Source organism: Syngnathus leptorhynchus, chromosome 22 (genome assembly GCF_054491065.1).
Source record: "Syngnathus leptorhynchus isolate UIUO chromosome 22, UIUO_Slep, whole genome shotgun sequence".
NCBI classification, from domain to species: domain Eukaryota; kingdom Metazoa; phylum Chordata; class Actinopteri; order Syngnathiformes; family Syngnathidae; genus Syngnathus; species Syngnathus leptorhynchus.
Window position 1 is genome coordinate 7,350,101 of NC_141216.1, and position 9,900 is coordinate 7,360,000.

A 9,900-nucleotide genomic window follows, 5' to 3' on the forward strand; every position below is an offset into this window, starting at 1 on the left:
GTTGGGGGGGGGGGTTGATCTTGTTGGCGTTGTCTGGGTTGTTGATCTTGTTGGGGTTGGCGTTGTCGGGGTTGTTGATCTTGTTGTTGGGGTTGTTGTTGGGGCGGTTGATGTTGGGTTTGGGGTTGTTGTTGGGGGGTTGACGTTGCGGTTGTTTGGGGGGGGTTGATGTTGTTGTTGGGGGGGGTTGATGTTGCGGTTGTTAGGGGGGGTTGATTTTGCGGTTGTTGGGGGTGGGGGGGGATGTTTGGGGGTGGATGTTGGGGTTGTTAATTGGGGGAATGATGTTAAGGTTGTCGTTGGGGGTTGATGTTGGGGGTTGTTGTTGTTGTTGTTGGGGGGGGTTGATGTGGTTGTTGTTGGGGGGGGTTGATGTGGTTGTTGTTGGGGGGGTTGATGTGGTTGTTGTTGGGGGGGTTGATGTGGTTGTTGTTGGGGGGGTTGATGTGGTTGTTGTTGGGGGGGGTTGATGTGGTTGTTGTTGGGGGGGGTTGATGTGGTTGTTGTTGGGGGGGGTTGATGTGGTTGTTGTTGGGGGGGGTTGATGTGGTTGTTGTTGGGGGGGGTTGATGTGGTTGTCTGGCTCGTGCAACTTTAGGCCTCTCGGACCATTGTCTAGTAACTAGTTCATCTGGTCCCGGCCTACAGGTAGACTAAAAACTTCTAAGCCTGTAGTGAGGACTGTGAGGAAGTGGACAGTGGAGTCAAGGCAGGACCTTCAAGTCTGCTTTGATTGCACCGATTGGGGAGTTTTCAAAGCTGCAACTTCAGCATGAACTCTCTGACACTGTCACATCATGCATCTGTTTTTGCGAGGATCTGTGTGTGCAGATTAAGACCTTCTGCACGTACAACAACGACAAACCTTGGTTTACACCGAACCTCTGGAGTCTGCGGAAAGCCAAGGCGGAGGCCTACAAGAGCGGCGACCGGGACTTGTTCAAGCAGACCAGAAACACTGAACCGAGAGGTCAGGAAAGCCAGGAGGTGTTACGGGGAGAGCCTGGAGAGACACCTCTCTGCCAATCCTGATCCCGCAACAGTGTGGAAAGGTTTGTAGAGCATCGTGCGCTTCAAGAAACGAACCCCCCGTCCTGTGGAGAGACCAAGGCTTGCTAACCAGCTGAACAGGTTCTACTGCTACTGCAGGTTTGATCGGTCCTCCCACACAACTTGACCTCCTGCAGCACAATCTACGTACTCCCTTCCCCTCACAACTGCTCTTTCCACACCTCCGTCACCGCTGTCACCTACTCTCTCTCTTTTGCAGAGGCCATGCTCGTACTCCAGATCCGTGAGGAGGAAGTGCGCCAGGTGTTCCGGAGACAAAAGATCAGGAAGGCACCGGGCCCAGACAGCGTGCCGCCCTCCTCCTTGGAAGCCTGTGCTGAGCAGCTGGCACCCACCTTTGAACGGATCTTCAATCGCTCCCTGGAGCTGTGTGAGGTGCCCTCATGCTTCAAGAGCTCCACCATCGTTCCAGTGGCCAAGAAGCCCGCCATTACAGGATTAAATGACTACAGACCTGTCGGACAGACATCTGTGGTCATGAAATATTTCGAGAGGTTGTTGTTGGGGGGGTTGTTGTTGTTGGGGTGGTTGAAGTTGTTGGGGGGTTTGTTGGGGTTGTTGTCGTCGGGGTTGTTGTTGGGGAGGTTATTGTTGCGGCGGTTGTTGTTGGGAGGGGGTTGTTATTGGGGTTGTTGACGTTATTGGGGTTGTTGGGGGGGGTTGTTGTTGTTGTGGTTGTTTGGGGGGTTGTTGTTGGGGTTGGAGTTGTTGGGGGGGTTCTTGTTGGGGTTATTGGAGGGGTTGTTGGGGGGGTCGGCGTTGTCGTTGTCGGGGTTGGCGTTGTCGGGGTCGGCGTTGTCGGGGTCGGCGTTGTCGGGGTCGGCGTTGTCGGGGTCGGGGTTGTCGGGGTCGGCGTTGTCGGGGTTGTCGGGGTCGTCGGGGTCGGTGTTGTCGGTGTTGTCGGGGGTGGTTGATGTTGTCGGGGGTGGTTGATGTTGTCGGGGTGGTTGATGTTGGGTTTGGGGTTGTTGGGGGGGTTGATGTTGCGGTTGTTAGGGGGGGTTGCGGTTGTTGGGGGGGGGTGGATGTTGCGGTTGTTGGGGGGGGTGGATGTTGGGGGGGGTGGATGTTGGGGTTGTTAATCGGGGGAATGATGTTGAGGTTGTCGTTGGGGGTTGTTGTTGTCGTTGGGGGGGTTGTTGTTGTTGGGGGGTTGTTGGGGGTTTGATGTTGTTGTGGGGGGGGGGGGGGGTTTGATGTTGTTGGGGTTGTTGTCTGGCTCGTGCAGCTTTAGGCCTCTCGGATCATTGTCTAGTAACTAGTTCATCTGGTCCCGGCCTACAGGTAGAGACTAAAAACTTCTAAACCTGTAGTGAGGACTGTGAGGAAGTGGACAGTGGAGTCAAGGCAGGACCTTCAAGTCTGCTTTGATTGCACCGATTGGGGAGTTTTCAAAGCTGCAACTTCAGGCCTGCATGAACTCTCTGACACTGTCACATACATCTGTTTTTGCGAGGATCTGTGTGTGCAGATTAAGACCTTCTGCACGTACAACAACGACAAACCTTGGTTTACACCGAACCTCTGGAATCTGCGGAAAGCCAAGCCGGAGGCCTACGAGAGTGGCGACCGGGACTTGTTCAAGCAGACCAGAAACACTGAACCGAGAGGTCAGGAAAGCCAGGAGGTGTTACGGGGAGAGCCTGGAGAGACACTTCTCTGCCAATCCTGATCCCTCAACAGTGTGGAAAGGTTTGTAGAGCATCGTGCGCTTCAAGAAACAAACCCCCCGTCCTGTGGAGAGACCAAGGCTTGCTAACCAGCTGAACAGGTTCTACTGCTACTGCAGGTTTGATCGGTCCTCCCACACAACTTGACCTCCTGCAGCACAATCTACGTACTCCCTTCCCCTCACAACCGCTCTTTCCACACCTCCGTCACTGCTGTCACCTACTCTCACCTACTCTCACCTACTCTCACCTACTCTCTCTCTTTTGCAGAGGCCATGCTCGTACTCCAGATCCGTGAGGAGGAAGTGTGCCAGGTGTTCCGGAGACAATGTTATCGTGGTTGTTGTTGGGGGGTTGTGGTTGTAGTTGAGGTTGTTTGGGTTGGGGTTGTTGGGGGGTTGTAGTAGGGGTTGTGGTTGTTGGGGGGGTGGTTGTTGGGGTTGGTTGTGTTGGGGGGGTAGATTTTATATGGTTTGTTATGGGGGTTGATATTGGGTTTTTTGGAGGGGTTGATTTTTATTGTTGTTGTGGGGGTGTTGGTTGGGTTTGAAGTTATTGGGGTTGTTGTTGGGGGGGGGTTTGATGTTGGGGCGGGGTTTGATGTTGGGGCGGTTGTTGTAGTTAGGGTTGTTGTTGGGGGGTGGTTGTTATTGGGGTTGTTGCTTTTGGGGGGGTTGACGTTATTGCGGTTGTTGGGGTGGTTGTTGCTGGGGGATTGTTGGGGTTATTGGGGTTGTTTTGGTGGTTTGGGTTGTTGTTGTTTGGGGGGTTTATGTTATTGGGGTTATTGGGGTTATTGCGGTTGTTGGGGGGGGTTGTTGGGGTTGTAGTTGTTGTTGGGGTTGTAGTTGTAGTTGTTGTTGGGGTTGTAGTTGTTGTTGGGGGTGTAGTTGTTGGGGGTAGGGGTTGTTGGGGTTATTGTTGGGGGGGTTGATTTTATTGGGGTTGTTCGGGGGGTTGATGTTAGTTTTTGTGGTTATTGGGGTTGTGGTTGACGTTATTGGGGTTGTTGGTGGGTAGATGTTATTGGGGTTGATGTTGCTGGGGTTGTTGGGGGGGTGGTTGTTGGGGTTGGGGTTGTTGTTGGGGGGGGTTGATTTCATGGGGGTTGTTGGGGTTAATTTAATAGGGGTTGTTGTTGGGGGGTTAGGGTTGTTGGGGTTGATATTATTGTGGTTGTTGTTGGGGGGGTTGTTATTGTGGTTGTTGTTGGGGGGGGTTGATGTTGGGGGGTTGTTGTTGGGGGGGCTTGATGTTGGGGGTTAATTTTATGGGGGTTGTTGTTGGTGGGGGGTTGGGGTTGATGTTATTGTGGTTGTTGTTGGGGGGGTTGATGTTATGGGGGGGTTTGATGTTATCGGCGTTTTTGTTGGGGGCTTGATGTTGGGGGGGGTTGATGTTATTGCGGTTGTAGTTGGGGTTGTTGTTGGGGGGGGGATTGTTGTGGTGGTTGATGTTGTAGGGATTTTTTTTTGGGGGGGGTGATGTTGTGGTTGTTGCTGGGGGTTGATGTTATTGGGGTCGTTGTAGGAGGGGTTGATGTCTTTGGGGGTGTTTGGGTTGGCGTTGTTGTTGGGGGGGGTTGGTTGATGTTATTGGGGTTGTTATTGTGGGGGTTGATGTTGGGATTGTTGCTGTTGGAAGGGGTAGATGTTGTTCTTGGGGGGGGGGTTGTTAATGTTGGGGTTATTGGTTGTTTTTTTTATTGTGCTTGTTTGGGTGGTTGGGGTTGAGGTTGTTGTTGGGGGGGGGGGGGTTGATGTTATTGGGGTTGTTGGGGTGGTTATTATTGCGGTTGTTGTTGGGGGGGTTATTATTGCGGTTGTTGTTGGGGGGGTTGATGTTATTGCGGTTGTTGTTGGGGGGGGTTGATGTTATTGCGGTTGTTGTTGGGGGGGTTGATGTTATTGGGGTTTTTGTTGTTGGAAGGGTTGATGTTGTGGTTGTTGTAGTTGGGGTTGTTTGTGTTGGGGTTGTTATTGGTGGGATTGATGTAAATGGGATTGACGTTGGGGGGGTTGATGTTGTTTGGGGGTTGATGTAGGGGTGGTTGTTGTTTGGGGGTTGATGTTGGGGGGGTTGTTGTTTGGGGGTTGATGTTGGGGGGGTGGTTGTTGTTTGGGGGTTGATGTTGGGGGGGGTGGTTGATGTTGGGGGGGTGGTTGTTGTTTGGGGGTTGGTTGATGTTGGGGGGGTGGTTGTTGTTTGGGGGTTGATGTTGGGGGGGGTGGTTGTTGTATGGGGGTTGATGTTGGGGGGGGGGTGGTTGTTGTTTGGGGGTTGATGTTGGGGGGGGTGGTTGTTGTTAGGGTTAGGGTTAGGGTTAGGGTTAGGGTTAGGGTTAGGGTTAGGGTTAGGGTTAGGGTTAGGGTTAGGGTTAGGGTTAGGGTTAGGGTTAGGGTTAGGGTTAGGGTTAGGGTTAGGGTTAGGGTTAGGGTTAGGGTTAGGGTCAGGGTCAGGGTCAGGGTCAGGGTTAGGGTTAGGGTTAGGGTTAGGGTTAGGGTTAGGGTTAGGGTTAGGGTTAGGGTCAGGGTCAGGGTCAGGGTCAGGGTCAGGGTCAGGGTCAGGGTCAGGGTCAGGGTTAGGGTTAGGGTTAGGGTTAGGGTTAGGGTTAGGGTTAGGGTTAGGGTTAGGGTTAGGGTTAGGGTTAGGGTTAGGGTTAGGGTTAGGGTTAGGGTTAGGGTTAGGGTTAGGGTTAGGGTTAGGGTTAGGGTTAGGGTTAGGGTTAGGGTTAGGGTTAGGGTTAGGGTTAGGGTTAGGGTTAGGGTTAGGGTTAGGGTTAGGGTTAGGGTTAGGGTTAGGGTTAGGGTTAGGGTTAGGGTTAGGGTTAGGGTTAGGGTTAGGGTTAGGGTTAGGGTTAGGGTTAGGGTTAGGGTTAGGGTTAGGGTTAGGGTTAGGGTTAGGGTTAGGGTTAGGGTTAGGGTTAGGGTTAGGGTTAGGGTTAGGGTTAGGGTTAGGGTTAGGGTTAGGGTTAGGGTTAGGGTTAGGGTTAGGGTTAGGGTTAGGGTTAGGGTTAGGGTTAGGGTTAGGGTTAGGGTTAGGGTTAGGGTTAGGGTTAGGGTTAGGGTTAGGGTTAGGGTTAGGGTTAGGGTTAGGGTTAGGGTTAGGGTTAGGGTTAGGGTTAGGGTTAGGGTTAGGGTTAGGGTTAGGGTTAGGGTTAGGGTTAGGGTTAGGGTTAGGGTTAGGGTTAGGGTTAGGGTTAGGGTTAGGGTTAGGGTTAGGGTTAGGGTTAGGGTTAGGGTTAGGGTTAGGGTTAGGGTTAGGGTTAGGGTTAGGGTTAGGGTTAGGGTTAGGGTTAGGGTTAGGGTTAGGGTTAGGGTTAGGGTTAGGGTTAGGGTTAGGGTTAGGGTTAGGGTTAGGGTTAGGGTTAGGGTTAGGGTTAGGGTTAGGGTTAGGGTTAGGGTTAGGGTTAGGGTTAGGGTTAGGGTTAGGGTTAGGGTTAGGGTTAGGGTTAGGGTTAGGGTTAGGGTTAGGGTTAGGGTTAGGGTTAGGGTTAGGGTTAGGGTTAGGGTTAGGGTTAGGGTTAGGGTTAGGGTTAGGGTTAGGGTTAGGGTTAGGGTTAGGGTTAGGGTTAGGGTTAGGGTTAGGGTTAGGGTTAGGGTTAGGGTTAGGGTTAGGGTTAGGGTTAGGGTTAGGGTTAGGGTTAGGGTTAGGGTTAGGGTTAGGGTTAGGGTTAGGGTTAGGGTTAGGGTTAGGGTTAGGGTTAGGGTTAGGGTTAGGGTTAGGGTTAGGGTTAGGGTTAGGGTTAGGGTTAGGGTTAGGGTTAGGGTTAGGGTTAGGGTTAGGGTTAGGGTTAGGGTTAGGGTTAGGGTTAGGGTTAGGGTTAGGGTTAGGGTTAGGGTTAGGGTTAGGGTTAGGGTTAGGGTTAGGGTTAGGGTTAGGGTTAGGGTTAGGGTTAGGGTTAGGGTTAGGGTTAGGGTTAGGGTTAGGGTTAGGGTTAGGGTTAGGGTTAGGGTTAGGGTTAGGGTTAGGGTTAGGGTTAGGGTTAGGGTTAGGGTTAGGGTTAGGGTTAGGGTTAGGGTTAGGGTTAGGGTTAGGGTTAGGGTTAGGGTTAGGGTTAGGGTTAGGGTTAGGGTTAGGGTTAGGGTTAGGGTTAGGGTTAGGGTTAGGGTTAGGGTTAGGGTTAGGGTTAGGGTTAGGGTTAGGGTTAGGGTTAGGGTTAGGGTTAGGGTTAGGGTTAGGGTTAGGGTTAGGGTTAGGGTTAGGGTTAGGGTTAGGGTTAGGGTTAGGGTTAGGGTTAGGGTTAGGGTTAGGGTTAGGGTTAGGGTTAGGGTTAGGGTTAGGGTTAGGGTTAGGGTTAGGGTTAGGGTTAGGGTTAGGGTTAGGGTTAGGGTTAGGGTTAGGGTTAGGGTTAGGGTTAGGGTTAGGGTTAGGGTTAGGGTTAGGGTTAGGGTTAGGGTTAGGGTTAGGGTTAGGGTTAGGGTTAGGGTTAGGGTTAGGGTTAGGGTTAGGGTTAGGGTTAGGGTTAGGGTTAGGGTTAGGGTTAGGGTTAGGGTTAGGGTTAGGGTTAGGGTTAGGGTTAGGGTTAGGGTTAGGGTTAGGGTTAGGGTTAGGGTTAGGGTTAGGGTTAGGGTTAGGGTTAGGGTTAGGGTTAGGGTTAGGGTTAGGGTTAGGGTTAGGGTTAGGGTTAGGGTTAGGGTTAGGGTTAGGGTTAGGGTTAGGGTTAGGGTTAGGGTTAGGGTTAGGGTTAGGGTTAGGGTTAGGGTTAGGGTTAGGGTTAGGGTTAGGGTTAGGGTTAGGGTTAGGGTTAGGGTTAGGGTTAGGGTTAGGGTTAGGGTTAGGGTTAGGGTTAGGGTTAGGGTTAGGGTTAGGGTTAGGGTTAGGGTTAGGGTTAGGGTTAGGGTTAGGGTTAGGGTTAGGGTTAGGGTTAGGGTTAGGGTTAGGGTTAGGGTTAGGGTTAGGGTTAGGGTTAGGGTTAGGGTTAGGGTTAGGGTTAGGGTTAGGGTTAGGGTTAGGGTTAGGGTTAGGGTTAGGGTTAGGGTTAGGGTTAGGGTTAGGGTTAGGGTTAGGGTTAGGGTTAGGGTTAGGGTTAGGGTTAGGGTTAGGGTTAGGGTTAGGGTTAGGGTTAGGGTTAGGGTTAGGGTTAGGGTTAGGGTTAGGGTTAGGGTTAGGGTTAGGGTTAGGGTTAGGGTTAGGGTTAGGGTTAGGGTTAGGGTTAGGGTTAGGGTTAGGGTTAGGGTTAGGGTTAGGGTTAGGGTTAGGGTTAGGGTTAGGGTTAGGGTTAGGGTTAGGGTTAGGGTTAGGGTTAGGGTTAGGGTTAGGGTTAGGGTTAGGGTTAGGGTTAGGGTTAGGGTTAGGGTTAGGGTTAGGGTTAGGGTTAGGGTTAGGGTTAGGGTTAGGGTTAGGGTTAGGGTTAGGGTTAGGGTTAGGGTTAGGGTTAGGGTTAGGGTTAGGGTTAGGGTTAGGGTTAGGGTTAGGGTTAGGGTTAGGGTTAGGGTTAGGGTTAGGGTTAGGGTTAGGGTTAGGGTTAGGGTTAGGGTTAGGGTTAGGGTTAGGGTTAGGGTTAGGGTTAGGGTTAGGGTTAGGGTTAGGGTTAGGGTTAGGGTTAGGGTTAGGGTTAGGGTTAGGGTTAGGGTTAGGGTTAGGGTTAGGGTTAGGGTTAGGGTTAGGGTTAGGGTTAGGGTTAGGGTTAGGGTTAGGGTTAGGGTTAGGGTTAGGGTTAGGGTTAGGGTTAGGGTTAGGGTTAGGGTTAGGGTTAGGGTTAGGGTTAGGGTTAGGGTTAGGGTTAGGGTTAGGGTTAGGGTTAGGGTTAGGGTTAGGGTTAGGGTTAGGGTTAGGGTTAGGGTTAGGGTTAGGGTTAGGGTTAGGGTTAGGGTTAGGGTTAGGGTTAGGGTTAGGGTTAGGGTTAGGGTTAGGGTTAGGGTTAGGGTTAGGGTTAGGGTTAGGGTTAGGGTTAGGGTTAGGGTTAGGGTTAGGGTTAGGGTTAGGGTTAGGGTTAGGGTTAGGGTTAGGGTTAGGGTTAGGGTTAGGGTTAGGGTTAGGGTTAGGGTTAGGGTTAGGGTTAGGGTTAGGGTTAGGGTTAGGGTTAGGGTTAGGGTTAGGGTTAGGGTTAGGGTTAGGGTTAGGGTTAGGGTTAGGGTTAGGGTTAGGGTTAGGGTTAGGGTTAGGGTTAGGGTTAGGGTTAGGGTTAGGGTTAGGGTTAGGGTTAGGGTTAGGGTTAGGGTTAGGGTTAGGGTTAGGGTTAGGGTTAGGGTTAGGGTTAGGGTTAGGGTTAGGGTTAGGGTTAGGGTTAGGGTTAGGGTTAGGGTTAGGGTTAGGGTTAGGGTTAGGGTTAGGGTTAGGGTTAGGGTTAGGGTTAGGGTTAGGGTTAGGGTTAGGGTTAGGGTTAGGGTTAGGGTTAGGGTTAGGGTTAGGGTTAGGGTTAGGGTTAGGGTTAGGGTTAGGGTTAGGGTTAGGGTTAGGGTTAGGGTTAGGGTTAGGGTTAGGGTTAGGGTTAGGGTTAGGGTTAGGGTTAGGGTTAGGGTTAGGGTTAGGGTTAGGGTTAGGGTTAGGGTTAGGGTTAGGGTTAGGGTTAGGGTTAGGGTTAGGGTTAGGGTTAGGGTTAGGGTTAGGGTTAGGGTTAGGGTTAGGGTTAGGGTTAGGGTTAGGGTTAGGGTTAGGGTTAGGGTTAGGGTTAGGGTTAGGGTTAGGGTTAGGGTTAGGGTTAGGGTTAGGGTTAGGGTTAGGGTTAGGGTTAGGGTTAGGGTTAGGGTTAGGGTTAGGGTTAGGGTTAGGGTTAGGGTTAGGGTTAGGGTTAGGGTTAGGGTTAGGGTTAGGGTTAGGGTTAGGGTTAGGGTTAGGGTTAGGGTTAGGGTTAGGGTTAGGGTTAGGGTTAGGGTTAGGGTTAGGGTTAGGGTTAGGGTTAGGGTTAGGGTTAGGGTTAGGGTTAGGGTTAGGGTTAGGGTTAGGGTTAGGGTTAGGGTTAGGGTTAGGGTTAGGGTTAGGGTTAGGGTTAGGGTTAGGGTTAGGGTTAGGGTTAGGGTTAGGGTTAGGGTTAGGGTTAGGGTTAGGGTTAGGGTTAGGGTTAGGGTTAGGGTTAGGGTTAGGGTTAGGGTTAGGGTTAGGGTTAGGGTTAGGGTTAGGGTTAGGGTTAGGGTTAGGGTTAGGGTTAGGGTTAGGGTTAGGGTTAGGGTTAGGGTTAGGGTTAGGGTTAGGGTTAGGGTTAGGGTTAGGGTTAGGG